The 19596-nt window shown below is 39.1% G+C and overlaps 1 long non-coding RNA gene across 5 annotated transcripts; it reads left to right on the forward strand.

The window, feature by feature from the left end:
* Nucleotides 1–748: 748 nt before the first annotated feature.
* LOC140865308 (uncharacterized) lies at nt 749–5520 on the forward strand. 5 transcript variants are annotated; one of them, XR_012144549.1, is made up of 6 exons: nt 749–1023; nt 1112–1135; nt 1242–1447; nt 1692–1775; nt 2748–3865; nt 4023–5520. It is a non-coding gene; the product is annotated as an uncharacterized lncRNA (long non-coding RNA). The 5 variants fall into 5 exon arrangements; XR_012144547.1 differs by having other exon boundaries at nt 1242–1775; XR_012144550.1 differs by lacking the exons at nt 749–1023; nt 1112–1135; nt 1242–1447; nt 1692–1775 and having other exon boundaries at nt 1836–3865; nt 4023–4163; nt 4885–5520.
* The last annotated feature ends 14076 nt before the right edge of the window (nt 5521–19596 follow it).

Raw genomic sequence — 19596 nt, forward strand, 5'->3', positions numbered from 1 at the left:
AGCAAAGCCCACTCGTTCAGAAATTAATATAAAATTTATCGTGACTCCGATTGATGAACCGATTTCACCAATGTGTACAGAAACCATTTCTGCACGTTTTAAAGTCAAAATAAATTTTCCTGAATCCGAATTCAGTGGTTTCCAAAAAATGTCCATCCCTATGTCATTTTAGGAAACCCTACTCCCTTACTCTTATTTAAGAAGTCCAACTCCTTAGTTCATTAAATTTAACTCTTTAAATTTAACTATCTCAACGGGGATTAAAACTCCATTACACTGTGTGACCCTCAATGGTTCAGGGATACAGCTAGCCGTGGGCTCACAACTCCTTGTGACTCGGAACAACACTTTCCGACTTGCCACTACAACAAATATGTTAATTAACCACACTAAAAAGACAACGGTTTTATAAATAAACTGTTGACTTTTGGCCTTTAACAACGGTTTTTACAAAAACCGTTGTCGTTGGCCTTATTTTAATAAAAACGACAACGGTTTTTAAAAAACCGTTGTCTTATATGTATAAAAACCGTTGTCTATGTGCGTGTTTTTGGAGCCCTACGACAACGGTTTTTTTAACCGTTGTATTTTTCTATCATTTTATGTAATCTAAGACAACACTTTTATCAAATCGTTGTCGTTTATTTTTTTTAATAAAAAAATATACATATGCATATATAGCGCCTACAGCCACACACGTAAGTTTTCATAGAACTAAGAAATAAAGAAAGAAAAGGGAAACCCTACCCGTAGCCCCCTTCGACTTATCTCAACTCCGGCTCGCTGATCGTTCATCGGAAACAGGTCAACGATTATTTTCTTCTGCGTTTACTCTCTCTTCTCGATCGTTTTCTTTCTTCAACCCTTGACCATCGCCGCCTATTGTTGCCAACGTATCTTTTGAGTCGGCCGTTTTTTGCCGCTGCCACGCCGTCGCCGACCGCCAAACAACCTGGAACCATCGTTTTAGGAAGCTTGGAGATTTATTTCAGAACTTAAGAACTAAAATTCTCATTGTTGAAGGTAAATTCAAAAACTAGGGCTTAAAATTTTGGGAATTTTGATTCATTGGATTTCCAATAATTGATATAAGTTGTATTATTGGTTGTAGGTGTCATGTTTGAACCGATAGGAGGTATTGGTACTTTTTCAAAATATTTTTCAAATTAATTTTGAATATTCAGAGTTAATTTTTTTAATTTTAGTGTTTAGAAATGAGTTGTTTGTACCCTGGGTTTCAGCCAGAAACAAGATTCAAAGGTGGACGTACCATTAGATACCATGAGTGTAATGTAGGGGAGGAGGTGCTTTGGTTGGTGCTGAAGTGCGTGCCGGTAGAACACCTGGATGCCATGAGGCAGTGCTTGGGAATTGGTGATGAGGATGGTGTAGTTTTGCACATTAGATTTCTTCGTTTGGAATGTGGAGTTGAAGAGGCTGAGTATCGGTATGTGTACCCTTGTTCTCTTGGCTAAAGTTGAGCACGGTGATGAGTACATCCTTGTTTTGCATTTCCTGATTTTTCCTACGTTGTCTACAAGATCTTTGTTGCTTGTTTCTCTCTCTCTCAATCACTATTTCTAACTCGCCAATTGTGATTTACTGCTACTCTGTTTTTATTCTGCAATAGCATTGTTTTGCAAGATCTCCTCAAGACGATCTTATCAGGTAAGGTTGATTATTGAGACAAGTCACATGCTACGAGGAAAAAATTGCTCTCTATATATGCAAAAGCGCTTTCATCTCGTTCCACTCCCCTTCTGATGATGCTTCAGGTTAACTTTATGCTTCAATCTTTTTTCGCTGGTTTATTCATGTTTTACTTCTGAGTGAATTCTTACTTCAACTAGTAAATTGCTCTTTATGTATTTGATAAGTGTTAAATGCGTATGAACTTGTGCATTCAATGTTTCAGGTTAACTGTTGTTGGCAGTGAGCCCATAACTGAGTAAAACTTTTGACAAGCGTAATGTCCAGGAAATATTCTACTATAGCATTGATAGAACATCTTGTTGAATACAATACTAATTTCAGGGATCAATGTGACAATATTATTTTCACCTTCAAGCATTTTCCTACATACTTGCCGTTAAAACTTTTTTGTTTATATCACCATGAAAGGATTAGTTTGTGTGATGATTGGTCTTACAGCTTATTCAAGATGACCTGATTTGTGAATATATTGAGGCATATAAGGCGTGTGAAGCTAACCAAATTCCTATTCCTTTTCAACGCCTTCAAACTTTATATCAAAAACAACACTTGAGACAAATTTAAATGACTCATCACTGTCACTGGAGATTGCCACTGCTTCTTGCATGCGGGACTTGTATCATTATGCTCGTGTGCAAGGCTTCCACACACTGCTATTGGTGAATTAATTTTCCATCTTAAAGTGTTAACTTTTACACCATCAATTATAGATTTTATTGTTGTCTATTAACCAACACATGCCTTATGATACGAGTCAGAAAAACATATCCCATGGTCTCCAGTTATGTTTTATTGTTTTAATGAAGGAACCTTTTGTGCATGATCCCGTTTGAAGGCTTTCTCTTTAGGGAAAAATAGTGTTAGGACAATTTCCACATGTCGTGCTTCCACAGTAAAAATAAGATGATTTTTTATTTTTATTTTTTATCGAAGAGTTGAAAACTTGAAGTCATCAATGACTTTTGGTCCTACAGTGATTTTTTTCTTATTCTGGTCACTATATGTATTCTAATATCTTGAATTTTGCACATTAGGTTATTATGTTGTTTCCTTGGCTTCAACCCCTGGTAGCTGCCTTGGGTTGGGATCTTTTGGCTGGGAAAACCAAAATGAGAAGAAAACTTAGGCAGTCTCTATGGACAAGCAAATCTCAAGCGCTTAGGTTGGAAGAGTCTTCTCCTTATGCTAATAATCAGATGAGGTGAATAATGCCATAAACCTTTGGTGCATAAACCAAACTCCTGCATATTCGCATCACATCACATCCTCAACAGATCCACCTAGGCTTGAATATATATATCCTGAATTTTGCTTCTGGTTCAGTTTCTTGCTAAGTTACTAGAGTACTAGACAACTGTTTAACAGCTGCTTACTTAGAAATTTGAATGATGATATTTTGGGGTGTCTTGAGTGCTTCTATTTGACTCGAAAGTAAAAAAGCTTCAGTACAGGTTTACTTTTTCATGTAAAAGAACTTCAGTGTTATACAGTCATTTACACATTTATCAGTTCATATTTATTTGTTATGAATATAAAGACTCTTTGAAGGTTTTGGAAGCTGATATTCAGCATGCAAATGCTCTGTAAGCTTCTTTTTCATCTGGGTTTTTTTGTGTATCCACTTATAATTTATGTGCACCCGTGTTTTCTCTTTATGAAGTGTTTTGTGGTAAAAATAATTGTATTATGAATTAGTGGATGAAATAAACCAGAGGAGAAAATTATAAGCCTGCAAATTCTAATGCGACTTTGTGTTTGGTGCCACTTTTATGGCAATTTTTTGATTTTTTTATTTCTTGGTACAATCAATGATTTCTGCTTATTAGGTTGTATAAATTCCTCTGGTTGATGGTTGATAGGATGGTTTGTAAAGAGATTCCTGAGCTTTTACATGAAATTTTTGGCCTCTGTTTGTTGTTGGTTTTAAATGGTTTAGGTATTATCCTATCCATTGGTATATAAGTATATCAGGCAGAAGTAGACCAACCCTGCCTGCCTATTGAGACCCCTTGGCAATGGAGCGCACATAAGCAACCGTTCGCCATTTCTCCGTGGAGGAAACTGAATCGAGAGGCAGCTGAAAATGGTTATGCTATGCTTCGTTCTGGATCTCCGGACCATACCACCTCCAACTCTGAAAGATTTGAAGCAGGTATACATGCGGCAAGCTGGAATGAAATAATCGAAGAAGTTAGCTAAATCGATTGATTTTTTGTTCGCGTACCCTTAATCTCGACATCCGAGAAATCAATTGTGGATCGAACACTTATTGAATTCAATTTTTTCTCGATTTCTTTCTGATTTGGTAGTCGTTGACGATGCTGGGGAATTACTGCGCACTTTCGTTGTCCAAATGCGATTACATTTCCAGTACCACTGAGTCGAAGCCCCTGTTGGATCTCATTGGACTTCACTACTTCTACACGGATATGAGTACCTATTAAGATGAGGTATTCTGCTCGAAAATTTTCTCTTATGCGCAAATCAGTTTATCTGGGAGTTTATTAATTTTTTTATGCTATTTCCGGCTAATTATAGTAGTTAATGGTATGCATAGATTGACTGTATGAATTCAACTTTAAGCTAGTAGCGTGTTTTTCTATGATTTAGTAAAGTTATTGTTTATGTCTGGCGATATTTTTTTGGGGGGAACAGAATGTTGTTTAGTATTAGGATTGGCATTGCCGTGATTTTTGTATCCACAGGATCTCATTGTGTTCATATTAGTGTGGCTTTAGAGTTGACAAGTATAAAATCTTTTATGACTGTTTTGTTTGTCTATCTTAATGATGTTATTTCGATTCCTAATGATGCTTGTAAATTGCTCCTCTGACTGGAGGTCGAGCTTACATAATTGAAATCAGAAGAGATTAATGGGTGGTTTTAAGTTCATATTTATTTGTTATGTATTATTATTTTGTGTTTGTGTAGTATTTGGTGATAAAATAAAGTGTAGTTATTTTTTTTCTGCCGTAGTTCTTCTCCTTGCTTTAGTTTCATTTGCGAATCCATTTTCTGTCCATGTGTTTCTCTCTGGCGACATTGAGATTGCGATTAATTAGTTTTCTATTTATATATTCATTCTAGTTTCGAAGTCATTGATTATCTCCACATGTGTTTTGCTTCTATTAATTGTTTGCATCTGTATTTTCTAATTCACTTTTGTTTCAGAGCGTGCATGAAAAGAAACCTTTCTTCTTGAAAGGTAATACTTTTAATCTTGTTAAGATGTATGGGTTTATAGGTTTGGTGCTATATCAACTAAGGGTTGGTCGTGTGTTCTCTAGATTTGCTGTATGATGTGTCCATTAGTTTTTTTGCATTCTGTTAATGGTCTAAAAATAAGTGGATAGATCGAGTCTTTTAGTTGAGATGAGTAGCACTGATGGAGATACCACATATGCTAATTTTTTTAGTGGACAGTGAACTGAAAGGGAGTTTCGCTGACCTATCGATTCACGAATATGGAAGCATTGTGGTTAAGAAATTGATGGGTGCATCCTGAGGGAAACGTGTACCTCGAATCATCAACGAGATAATCGGGAGTCCAAGGTTCTTGTATGTCCTAGTAGAACCTTCTCAAGACTTTGAATGATCTGATCTGCCAACACTCCTAAGTCCCAACTGCTGGATAAGAATTGAAAGAGGAATCATCTCTGCTTGCCGAGAAATAATGCTTCCTTTCTGTTTGGCTTCTGTCTTTGTTCCGATATATATTTCCTCTCTCAATTATTCAATTTTTTCAAGATTAGTTCATAGATCTATTTTCTAGAATGCATTAAATTAGAATTAGAGTTTTGAATGATTTGTAATACTGAAAAATTATATATTAAATTTTATTTTTGAAATTTTAAATTTTGATTGATTTATAATATTGAAAATTTGTATATTAAATTTATTTTTTTTTGTTTTTTATTTGAAAAAAGACAACGAATTTTCACCGTTGTCGCATGTAGTGTAAAATTGTTGTTGAAGGCCCTGTTATTTAAAAGACAAGCTTAAAGACAACGGTTTTTCACTGTAAACGACAACGGTGAAAAACTGTTGTTGTATGCCTCAAAAGACAACGGATTTAAACTGTTGCAGAACCGTTGTCTTATGCCTTCAAAGACAATGGATATAAACTGTTGCAAAACCGTTGTGGTATGCTACCAAAGACAACGGATATAAACCGTTGTCGTAGGGGATGCTTTTTACAACACCTACAGTTACAACGGTTTTATCCCCCCCTACGACAACGGATAAAATCCGTTGTCTTTTTGCGTTTTTCTTGTAGTGTGCCCAACGAATCATGGTAAAGCGCCTAGCAACATCGCCCCATGATTCCCTAGGTATCACTGATAGTGCCTACAAGAACCAGTAGATTTTGGTTAGCGTACAGTACGGTCCCTTCATCCATATATCCCGATCGAATCAACAACCATTGGTATATCGAGAGTCGCTCAAGATTCGATAACTATGCAATACATCTTGAAGATCAAATTAGTGACATCGCATGTGCTACTAAGAAACCATTTCTTAAATCACATCAAGTACTCTGGCCAGAGATTCGTCACACTAATATCTCCTCAGATCGCATAGGATATCCACACTCGCAAGTATGTGGTGAATCCTTGACAACAATGCATTGACTCCTATATGTGTCGTAACTGTACCCAATCTCGACACCTGATGACCCCCTCAGAGTCGGTAAACGAGTCAAAGCACAGTACTAGCATATAGAGTCTCCATGATGTTTCAAGTCGTAAGGACTAATGGTGTACAACCAAAACCGCGGACTTTATCCACTCGATAAGTGATAACCACTTGGAAAGTCCGGATAGGGTAGTTCGATTATTCATCCTATGAATATCCATTTGCATGCTTCGAACATCTCCATGTTCCCTACCAATGAAACGTGGTACTCAGCATCGCAAATGCTAGTCTCAAACTCGAGCGATCCTTATCCTTATTATCGGACGGCTCAATCGACTAGGAACGGTTTTAGAATATACAGTGACTATAAGATGTATTTCATGATAGACATCTCCATGTTCTACCACATCTTACATACACTATAGTATATTCAAGGTCTTTATCAAAACAACAATAGTATATCACAATATAACAATATGAAGTAATATAAAGTCATTGCCATAAAAGTGTAAATAATATTAAACAAAAGATTGTTTATACAAAGAGTCAACAAAACCCATAGCCACACAGTTGGCTCACTGGGCACCCACTCTTACAATCTCCCACTTGCCCTATAGCCAACTAGTCATACTACGTAGACCCATTGCTTCGCGATGTTTGTCAAACAATGGTCCTGGCAAAGGCTTAGTAAGTGGATCAGCGATATTGTCTGCAGAGGCCACTCGTTCGACACTGATGTCTCCTCTTTCCACAATCTCCCGGATTATGTGGTATTTCCTCAGTACGTGTTTGGATCTTTGATGAGACCTTGGTTCCTTTGCTTGAGCAACGGCACCCGTGTTGTCGCAGTAAACCGGGACTGGACCAACAAATTCAGGAATGACGCCCAACTCTTGGACGAAATTCCTCATCCAAACGGCCTCTTTAGCAGCAGCTGATGCTGCAATGTATTCAGCCTCAGTGGTGGAATCCGCTGTGGTGTCCTGCTTGGAACTCTTCCAAGAGACAGCACCGCCATTGAGCATGAACACAAATCCAGAGGTAGACTTCGAGTCATCCACATCACTTTGGAAGCTAGAGTCGGTATAGCCTTCCAGTTTGAGTTCTCGTCCTCCATAAACCATGAACATATTCTTAGTCCTTCGCAAGTACTTAAGAATGTCCTTCACGGCTTTCCAATGCATCTGACCAGGATTAGACTGATATCTGCTCGTGACACTCAGAGCAAATGCTACATCCGGTCTGGTAGATATCATCCCATACATGATACTACCTATAGCTGACGCATATGGTACATGTGTCATATTCTCTATCTCTGCATCAGTCTTGGGACACATAGACTTGGATAGAGAAACTCCATGACACATGGGTAGATGTCCTCTCTTGGACCCATCCATTGAAAACCGTTTCAATATGGTATCGATGTAGGTTGATTGAGTGAGTCCTATCATTCTCTTAGATCTATCCCTATAGATCTGTATCCCAAGAATGTAGGATGCCTCACCCAAATCCTTCATCGAAAATCTACCTGATAACCATATCTTTGTTGACTGCAACATCCCTACATCATTCCCAATGAGTAGGATGTCATCAACATAAAGTACTAAGAATGTCACCGCATCCTTAACTACTTTCTTGTACACGCAAGGTTCCTCCGGGTTCTTGATGAAACCAAAATCTTTAATTGTTTCATCAAATTTCTGGTTCCAACTTCTTGATGCTTGTTTTAGACCATAAATTGATCTCTGGAGCTTGCATACCTTATGCTCGCTTCCCATGGATGTGAACCCCTCAGGCTGCTTCATATAGATTTCTTCCTTAATGTCTCCATTAAGAAAAGCAGTCTTCACATCCATTTGCCATATCTCATAGTCATACCATGCAGCTATGGCAATAAGGATTCTTATGGACTTGAACATAGCAACTGGTGAAAAGGTTTCATCATAGTCAACTCCTTGCCTTTGAGTATAACCTTTTGCCACCAATCGCGCCTTGTAGGTCAATATCTTACCATCAGGCCCAAGCTTTCTTTTGTAGATCCATTTACACCCTATTGGAACAATTCCGTCGGGAGGATCTACCAAAGACCAAACTTGGTTTGTATGCATCGAATCCAATTCAGACTGCATAGCTTCAAGCCATAAATTCGAATCCGCATCAGAAATTGCTTCCTTGAAGCTTCTTGGATCACATCCAATGTCGGGTTCATCTTGACCCTCTTCAAGAAGAAGACCATATCGAACTGGAGGTCTAGAAGTCCTCTCGGATCTTCTAGGTGCAGGCGTGTCCAGCAATGGTTCCTGAGGTGTAGGATTGTTATTTTGTATTTCGGGTTCTTCTCGAACTTCTTCGAGTTCCATCATCTCGCCTTTCTTATCCAATAAGAACTCCTTCTCCAAGAAGGTGGCATTCCGTGAAACAAACACCTTTGTTTCAGCAGGATAATAGAAATAATATCCGATTGAATTCTTCGGATACCCCACAAAATAACACAAGCTGGATCGACTATCCAACTTATCTCCCACTGTCCGCTTCACGTAAGCAGGACATCCCCAAATCCTCAAGTACGAATACTTAGGAGCTTTGCCATTCCATAACTCGTATGGTGTTTTGTCCACTGCTTTAGTGTGGACGTTGCTCAACAACAATACCGCCGTTTCAAACGCATAGCCCCAAAACGAAGGTGGAAGCTCAGTGAAGCTCATCATGGACCGAACCATGTCCAACAAAGTTCGATTACGACGCTCCAATACACCATTAAGCTATGGTGTCATAAGAGGAGTCCACTGAGAGAGAATCCCATTCTCTTTTAGATAGTCCAAAAACTCGGTACTTAAGTATTCTCCACCTCGATCCGATCGAAGTGCTTTAATACTTTTACCTAGCTTGTTTTCTACTTCAGCCTTGAACTCTTTGAACTTTTCAAATGCTTCAGACTTATATTTCATTAAATATAAATACCCATACCTCGAATAATCATCAGTAAAGGTAATGAAGTAGGTATGGCCATATTGAGTACCAACTCTAAATGGACCACAAACATCTGTATGGATCAAATCCAACAGATTTTGACTACGCTCAGGTTTCCCCTTAAAAGGAGATTTAGTCATTTTTCCTTTTAGGCAGGATTCACAAGTAGGTAGAGAGTTAATATCAGACATATCAAACATGCCCTCTCCCACTAGCTTGTTCATCCTCCTTGAGGAAATATGACCTAGTCTAGCGTGCCATAGGTTTGCCGGGTTTTGACTATCGATTTTCCTTTTGTTTGTTGTTGCCGGTTTGTCAATACAATTCACTGGAACGTCTTTTAGCTTTAAATTATATAGATCGTTTTCAAGTTGTCCATTTCCAATTAAACATTCATTCTTGTAAATACTGCAAATCCCATTCACAAAATTACAAGAATAACCATCTCTATCAAGCATAGAAATAGAAATAATGTTTTTAATTAAATCTGGCACAAATAAAACATCTCTCAACAATAATTTAAAACCGTTCTGCAATATCAAACAAACATCTCCAATGGCCGTAGCTTCAACTCTGGAACCATTCCCGAGCCTCAGCTGGGTCTCACCCATTCTAAGCCTGCGACTTCTTGTCATCACCTGCAAATCATTGCAAATGTGAGATCCACATCCGGTATCCAATACCCAAGAAGTTGTATTAAGTGACATGTTTATTTCGATATAGAACATACCCTTTGCAGTTCCCAACTGCTCAAGATACTCCTTGCAGTTGCGCTTCCAATGACCCGGCTTCTTGCAGTAATGGCAAACATCCTTGGATTTTCCATTGTTTGAAGCCTTTGTCTTTTGCTTCTTCTCGGGTTCCACTTTCTTGGGTGGGGCAGAACGTTTCTTGCCCTTCATACTTGGCCCCTTCTTAGCAGAAGATGAGGAGCCCACCAAGAAAGCTGGCTTATCCTTCTTAAGTGTGGATTCATATGTAACGAGCATATTGACCATCTCTTCAAGGGTGGCCTCTATCTTGTTCATATTAAAATTTATCACGAATCCATCAAATGAGGAAGGAAGAGATAGAAGCAACAAGTCCACATTGAGTTCATGCTCCAACACCAAATCAAGGGTCACTAATTTCTGTATGAGCCAAATCACTCGTACCCCATGATCACGGACCGAAGTCCCTTCACGCATGCGGCACGTCATCAACTCCTTAACAGTAGAGAACCTTTCAGCCCTCGACTGAGCCCCAAAAAGTTCCTTGAGTTGCGCGTGAATGTCAGCAGCATTCACCGTGTCCTCAAATCGCCTCTGGAGTTCATCAGACATCGAGGCTTGCATATATCATTTGGTCTTGATGTCATGGTCACACCATACATCAAGCTTGGCCAATTCCTCTGGACTTATGTCAGCTGGTGCTTCCTTCGGAGGTGCTTTCTCTAACACGTAGAGCATTTTCTCCGAAGTTAAGACAATCTTCAACTTCCGGAACCATTCCGTATAGTTGGCGCCAGTCAGCTTGTTTTGTTCGAGGATCGAGAATAAAGGATTTCGCGAATTCATTGTATGAAATACTGAAAAGGAAAACAGACATATATCAATGATTGTTTAACAATTTACTAAGACATAAAATAGGCGAATTTAATTTTATGAATCTCACTCCCACTATTTTAACGATTTCACCACCCTCTAGTGAAAACGGGAAACTTTTTCCTTAGTGAGAACATGGAGTCCAATTGACAAACTTATGGTCCCGAATAATATCAGCCAACCATAATTCTCAAAAGGTAGAGCCCAATTGCTTCCAAAGCAACCCCCATGTATTTACCTCATGTCCAATAAGGGCCCAATAATATGACGCCGTTTAAAGTGACATGTCAAGATGACCCATCAATATTAAGTTGTGATGGACGGTCGCCATGTGGATCCCCAATAATATGAGCCGATCCCATGGGAGTTCCACCCAACTTACAACATTTGTCGATCCAATGTACAGCTTTCCGACGGACGGGCCCCCCCAATAATATGAGCCGGACCGTATCCGCGGGTAGCATCACATACATTGACCGTTGATGGAAGGTAGGAACATTTAAACAATATTTAAATTTCCTTTATTTATCTTGATATAAATTTTAAATCATATTTAAAATGAGGGATTTTTAATTATAAAAATATTTGTCTCATCATATTTAATTTATTGCATGCATTGCCGGATTCACGCAATTTATGTCAAAACATGCATACAATCATAATATCACATATTATATAGGATGATCGATTCCATTTCTAATTGACCCGTGGTTGCCAATCACGGGTCTTAGTCCAATCCTAGGTAATATGCAGTATGCAAATGCAATCCTATTACATATGCTTCCAATTTACATTTCTTCAGTCTTCATTGTCTGCTGGGCCCACCGTCTTCAAATCTTGATCTCCCACTAAATCTAATGTATTTACAATAAATAACAATGACAAGTAGGGGATACATTTTTAGGGGGCGGGAACGGGCTATAAACCAAGCCCACTTTTATTACATATGACATTCATATCGGGCCATAAACCAGGCCCATTAATAAAACCAACAACGATAAAGACAAAATGTAAATTCCTAACATACACCTACAAAATTGGTCATGGCAATCGATCATCCTTATCCAATAACATTTAATTCAAAATTAAATTATTGGATAACATGCATTGGCAATTCAAATTTAAACAAGATAAAATCATATTTATATATAAAATCACATTTCACATATAAAATCATATTTTATCTCCATATCGAATAAAATCATATTTTATCTATAAAATCCAATTTTACAAATAAAATCATATTTTACTCAATATATCATAAGATCATATCTTATCATCAATTGTACCAAAATAATTGATTTCAAAATTCAATTTACGGATAAAATATTAAAATTTTCCAAAAATTCAAATTTATCCAAAATCAATTTTAAAATTTACGGACTCGAACAATTCGATCCGAAATCTCGTGAACCAATCAAAAACAATTTTTGACCGGACCAAAAATAAAATTTTAACATATTAAAATTAATTTTTAATAAAAAAAAAAAATTTTCGGGGGCGAAACCCGGGCAGCGATTGGATCGCTGCCCGGAGGGGGCAGCGATGGTCGCTGCCCCCAGGGGCGGTTTATTTTGTTTCAAAAACCGAGACTCAAAAATTTTGTACAATTGATTAATTCAATCGATTGATCTGAGCAACCTGGCTCTGATACCACTGTTGGAAAAACTGGCGAGTTCCCAGACCAATTACGATTGATACCCGGTGCAGCGGAAGTTTAAAAATTTTTCTCATGGAACGATTCCATGGTGTGGGTATCAACCATACAACGATTGAATTATTGTGTGTAAAATTTAAATAACAATTAAATAAATTTTACCTCAAATCTCGCAACGAGATTAATGGACACCAACAGAACAATTCTGCTCTTGTTGTCTCTCCCTGGAACCGATGAACGCCTTCAATCAGGTCCACGAACAGAGGTTTAATCCCTCTGATAGATTGCACTAGAAAATCTATCAGAAGTTTTCTGCGAAGAGAATACACGAATTTGATTCGTTATTCCTTACTGCGATTCAAAATCACAGACCGGAATTTTCTCGGGCAGAGCAAGGAAGGGGACGGCCGAAAAATCCTTGAGAGAGACTAGGGTTTTCGATTTTTCTCTCAAAAATTAATGAGCTGTTGTGTTTAATTTCTGTACTGAAATAACTTATTTATAATGCAGGCCACTAACACCTTAGGGCCCATTAATCATAAGCTGGGGCCCGACAAGCAAAGCCCACTCGTTCAGAAATTAATATAAAATTTATCGTGACTCCGATTGATGAACCGATTTCACCAATGTGTACAGAAACCATTTCTGCACGTTTTAAAGTCAAAATAAATTTTCCTGAATCCGAATTCAGTGGTTTCCAAAAAATGTCCATCCCTATGTCATTTTAGGAAACCCTACTCCCTTACTCTTATTTAAGAAGTCCAACTCCTTAGTTCATTAAATTTAACTCTTTAAATTTAACTATCTCAACGGGGATTAAAACTCCATTACACTGTGTGACCCTCAATGGTTCAGGGATACAGCTAGCCGTGGGCTCACAACTCCTTGTGACTCGGAACAACACTTTCCGACTTGCCCAACGAATCATGGTAAAGCGCCTAGCAACATCGCCCCATGATTCCCTAGGTATCACTGATAGTGCCTACAAGAACCAGTAGATTTTGGTTAGCGTACAGTACGGTCCCTTCATCCATATATCCCGATCGAATCAACAACCATTGGTATATCGAGAGTCGCTCAAGATTCGATAACTATGCAATACATCTTGAAGATCAAATTAGTGACATCGCATGTGCTACTAAGAAACCATTTCTTAAATCACATCAAGTACTCTGGCCAGAGATTCGTCACACTAATATCTCCTCAGATCGCATAGGATATCCACACTCGCAAGTATGTGGTGAATCCTTGACAACAATGCATTGACTCCTATATGTGTCGTAACTGTACCCAATCTCGACACCTGATGACCCCCTCAGAGTCGGTAAACGAGTCAAAGCACAGTACTAGCATATAGAGTCTCCATGATGTTTCAAGTCGTAAGGACTAATGGTGTACAACCAAAACCGCGGACTTTATCCACTCGATAAGTGATAACCACTTGGAAAGTCCGGATAGGGTAGTTCGATTATTCATCCTATGAATATCCATTTGCATGCTTCGAACATCTCCATGTTCCCTACCAATGAAACGTGGTACTCAGCATCGCAAATGCTAGTCTCAAACTCGAGCGATCCTTATCCTTATTATCGGACGGCTCAATCGACTAGGAACGGTTTTAGAATATACAGTGACTATAAGATGTATTTCATGATAGACATCTCCATGTTCTACCACATCTTACATACACTATAGTATATTCAAGGTCTTTATCAAAACAACAATAGTATATCACAATATAACAATATGAAGTAATATAAAGTCATTGCCATAAAAGTGTAAATAATATTAAACAAAAGATTGTTTATACAAAGAGTCAACAAAACCCATAGCCACACAGTTGGCTCACTGGGCACCCACTCTTACACATGCGACACGTCATTAGCTCCTTAACAGTAGCGAACCTTTCAGCCCTCGATTGAGCCCCAAAAAGTTCCTTGAGTTGAGCGTGAATGTCAGCAGCATTCACGGTGTCCTCAAATCGCCTCTGGAGTTCATCAGACATCGAGGCTTGCATATAGCATTTGGTCTTGATGTCATGGTCCCACCATGTATCAAGTTTGGCCAATTCCTCCGGACTTACGTCAGCTGGTGCTTCCTTCGGAGGTGATTTCTCTAACACGTAGAGCATCTTCTCCGAAGTCAAGACAATCTTCAACTTCCGGAATCATTCCGTATAGTTTGCGCCAGTTAACTTGTTTTGTTCGAGGATCGAGAATAATGGATTACGCGAATTCATTGTATGAAATACTGAAAAGAAAAACAGACATATATCAATGATTGTTTAAGCAATTTACTAAGACATAAAATAGGCGAATTTAATTTTATGAATCTCACTCCCACTATTTTAACGATTTCACTACCCTCTAGTGAAAACGGGAAACTTTTTTCTTAGTGAGAACATGGAGTCCAATTGACAAACTTATGGTCCCGAATAATATCAGCCAACCATAATTCTCAAAAGGTAGAGCCCAATTGCTTCCAAAGCAACCCCCATGTTTTTACCTCATGTCCAATAAGGGCCCAATAATATGACGCCGTTTATAGTGACATGTCAAGATGACCCATCAATATTAAGTTGTGATGGACGGTCGCCATGTGGATCCCCCAATAATATAAGCCGATCCCATGGGAGTTCCACCCAACTTACAACATTTGTCGATCCAATGTACAGCTTTCCGACGGACGGGCCCCCCCAATAATATGAGCCGGACCGTATCCGCGGGTAGCATCACATACATTGACCGTTGATGGAAGGTAGGAACATTTAAACAAATTTAAATTTCCTTTATTTATCTTGATATCAATTTTAAATCATATTTAAAATGAGGGATTTTTAATTATAAAAATTTGTCTCATCAATTTTTCAAATTATTGCATGCTTGCCGGATTCACGCAATTATGTCTAAAACATGCATACAATCATAATATCATATATTATATAGGATGATCGATTCCATTTCTAATTGACCCGTGGTTGCCAATCACGAGTCTTAGTCCAATCCTAGGTAATATGCAGTATGCAATGCAATCCTATTACATTAGCTTCCAATTTACATTTCTTCGTTTTTATTGTCTGCTGGGCCCACCATCTTCAAATCTTGATCTCCCACTAAATCTAATGTATTTACAATAAATAACAATGACAAGCAGGGGATACATTTTTAGGGGTGGGAACGGGCCATAAACCAAGCTCACTTTTATTACATATGACATTCATATCGGGCCATAAACCAGGCCCATTAATAAAATCAACAATAAAAACAAATGTAAATTCCTAACATACACCTACAAAATTGGTCATGGCAATCGATCATCCTTATCCAATAATATTTAATTCAAAATTAATTTATTGGATAACATGCAGTGGCATTTCAAATTTAAACAGGATAAAATCATATTTTATATATAAAATCTCATTTTACATATAAAATCATATTTTATCTCTTTATCAAATAAAATCATATTTTATCTACAAAATCCAATTTTATAGATAAAATCATATTTTACTTAATATATTCATAAGATCAAATCTTATCATCAATTGTACCAAAAATAATTGATTTCAAAATTCAATTTAAGGATAAAATATTAAAATTTTCCAAAAATTCAAATTTATCCAAAAATCAATTTTAAAGTTTACGGACTCGAACAATTCGATCCGAAATCTCGTGAACCAATCAAAAACAATTTTTGACCGGACCAAAAATAAAATTTTAACACATTAAAATTAATTTTAAAATAAAAAATTTAATTTTTTTCCCGCGGGCCGCCCGGGACACTCCCGGGCCGGCCCGCACCCGTGGGCGCGGGCCGGGGCAGCCCGGCTGCCCCTTTAGGGCAGCAACAGTTGCTGCCCTGGCGGCGCCTGGCGCCGCCGCTAAGCGGCGCCGTGCGCTGCCCTGGGCGGCGCCGTGCGCCGCCCTGGGCGGCGCCCAGCGCTGCCCTACGCAGCGCCCAGCGCTGCTCTGCGCAGCGCCCAGCGCTGCGCTGGGCAGCGCCCAGCGCTGCCCTGGCGGCGCTGGGCGTCGCCCCTGGCGGCGCTGGGCGTCGCCCCTGGGCGACGCCGTGCGCCGCCGTGGGCGGCGCCGTGCGCCCCCTTTGGGCGGCGCCGTGCGCCGCCCGGGGCAGCAACAATTGCTGCCCCACCAGGCAGCGATCCAATCGCTGCCCGGGTTTTGCCCCGAAATTTTTTTTTTTTTTTTTATTTAAAAATATTTATTTTGTTTCAAAAACCGAGACTCAAAAATTTTTGTACAATCGATTAATTTAATCGTTTGATCTGAGCAACCTGGCTCTGATACCACTGTTGGAAAACGCGGCTCTCTGATCAATCACGATTGATACCCGGTGCAGCGGAAGTTTAAAAATTTTATCATGGAACAATTCCATGGTGTGGGTATCAACCGTTCAACGATTAAATTATTGTGTGTGTAAAATTCAAATAACAATTAATTAAATTTTACCTTCAATCTCGAAGCGAGATTAATGGACACCACACAGATTTCTCTGCGCTTCTTGTATCTCCCAGGAACTGATGAACTCCTTCAATCAGGTCCACGAATGAGGTTTAAATCCCTCTGACAGATTGCACTAGAAAATCTGTCAGAAGTTTTCTGCGAAGAGATTAAACGAATCTGATTCGTTATTCCTGACTGCGATTCAAAATCACAGACCGAAATTTTCTCGGGCAGAGCAGGAGGGGGACGGCCGAAAATTCTTTGAGAGTGCTAGGGTTCGATTTTTTTCTCTCAGAATAATGAGCTGTTGTGTGTAATTTCTGTACTGCAATAACTTATTTATAATGCAGGCCACTAACACCTTAGGGCCCATTAGTCATAAGTTGAGGCCCGACAAGCAAAGCCCGCATGTTCAGAAATTAATATAAAATTCATCGTGACTCCGATTGATAAACCGATTTTACCAATGTGCACAGAAACCATTTCTGCACATTTTAAAGTCAAGATAAATTTTCCTGAATCCGAATTCAGTGGTTTCCAAAAATGTCCATCCCTATGTCATTTTAGGAAATCCTACTCCCTTACTCTTATTTAAGAAGTCCAACTTCATTATTCATTAAATTTAACTCTTTAAATTTAACTATCTCAACGGGGATTAAAACTCCATTACACTGTGTGACCCTCAATGGTTCAGGGATACAGCTAGCCGTGGGCTCACAACTCCTTGTGACTCGGAACAACGATTTCCGACTTGCCCAACGAATCATGGTAAAGCGCCTAGCAACATCGCCCCATGATTCCCTAGGTATCACTGATAGTGCCTACAAGAACCAGTAGATTTTGGTTAGCGTACAGTACGGTCCCTTCATCCATATATCCCGATCGAATCAACAACCATTGGTATATCGAGAGTCGCTCAAGATTCGATAACTATACAATACATCTTGAAGATCCAATTAGTGACATCGCATGTGCTACTAAGAAACCATTTCTTAAATCACATCAAGTACTCTGGCCAGAGATTTGTCACACTAATATCTCCTCAGATCGCATAGGATATCCACACTCGCAAGTATGTGGTGAATCCTTGACAACAATGCATCGACTCCTATATGTGTTGTAACTGTACCCAATCCCGACACCTGATGACCCCCATAGAGTCGGTAAACGAGCCAAAGCACAGTACTAGCATATAGAGTCTCCATGATGTTTCAAGTAGTAAGGACTAATGGTGTACAACCAAAATCGCGAGACTTTATCCACTCGATAAGTGATAACCACTTGGAAAGTCCGGATAGGGTAGTTCGATAATTCATCCTATGAATATCCATTTGCATGCTTCGAACATCTCCATGTTCCCTACCAATGAAACGTGGTACTCCGCATCGCAAATGCTAGTCTCAAACTCGAGCGATCCTTATCCTTATTCTCGGACGGCTCAATCGACTAGGAACAGTTTAGAATATACAGTGACTATAAGATGTATTTCATGATAGACATCCCCATGTTCTACCACATCTTACATACACTATAGTATATTCAAGGTCTTTATCAAAACAACAATAGTATATCACAATATAACAATATGAAGAAAGATAAAGTCATTGCCATTAATAAAAGTGTAAATTGTTTTAAACAAAAGATCGTTTGTACAAAGAGTCATCAAAGCCCATAGCCACAAGTTGGCTCACTGGGCACCCACTCTTTCAGAAGTAATTCATCTGGGGGGGATGGAAATATTGATCTTGTTTGGAATTTTGAGTTTTTGTTCTAAGTTGTTTCCTTAGGACAGTAGTCTGATTGACCTTCATAGGTTGAGACTTCGTGATGATGGGATTTCATCGGGATACCAAGTCGAGTATATGCCGAGAGTTGTGGACTATGACCATGACTAGACATGATGGAGCGCGACCTTATGCCAGTGTTACTCTGGGAGTCTTTCGTACTTCGGAGAATGCCTGAAAGCCTTCGTGCTTCAGGATTTGGCGGTGGGAAGGCTACTTAGTCTAGAGTTTTGGTAACAGTCTCGACGGGGTATGACATTGGATTGGATGCCTGGTTAGGTATCAGCGGTTTAGATATCGACTGACTGTCGTCAGAGATATTGGTTTGTAGTTTTGTCATAAGGACCAGTCTTGGAGGGATTTTCCTTGACGAGTGCGTACTCTGAGCAGATAGTTTTAGTCTATTGGATACTGCTAGAGTAGTGGATCTAGTCGGGGTTTGGATGCTCTTGTGATAGGGGCTATCCAGGAGATGGGTTTGTGAACTTCCTGGAACATTGACTCGGGGATGAGTATTTTTCAGCAATGATGGTTTCCTTCAGTGATAGATTATATCCGATGCTAAGGATTTTACATGACTATTTGAGGCGTGAGGATAGCGTGATTTATGCCAGTGTACACTTGGTGGTGATTTCAGGTGGGACACCACGACAAGTAACCTCAGTCTCGAGTTGTTGCAGTCTTAGCAAGAGATATAGTTATCAGGAGCATGTTCAACGATAGTTGAAATATTTCGGACTTGTATTGCGGCTTGGGTTTAACAAGTCCTTATGATCATCTTGGATGAAGATAGA

The sequence above is a fragment of the Henckelia pumila genome, chromosome 4 (assembly GCF_033568475.1).
Source record: "Henckelia pumila isolate YLH828 chromosome 4, ASM3356847v2, whole genome shotgun sequence".
Taxonomy (NCBI): domain Eukaryota; kingdom Viridiplantae; phylum Streptophyta; class Magnoliopsida; order Lamiales; family Gesneriaceae; genus Henckelia; species Henckelia pumila.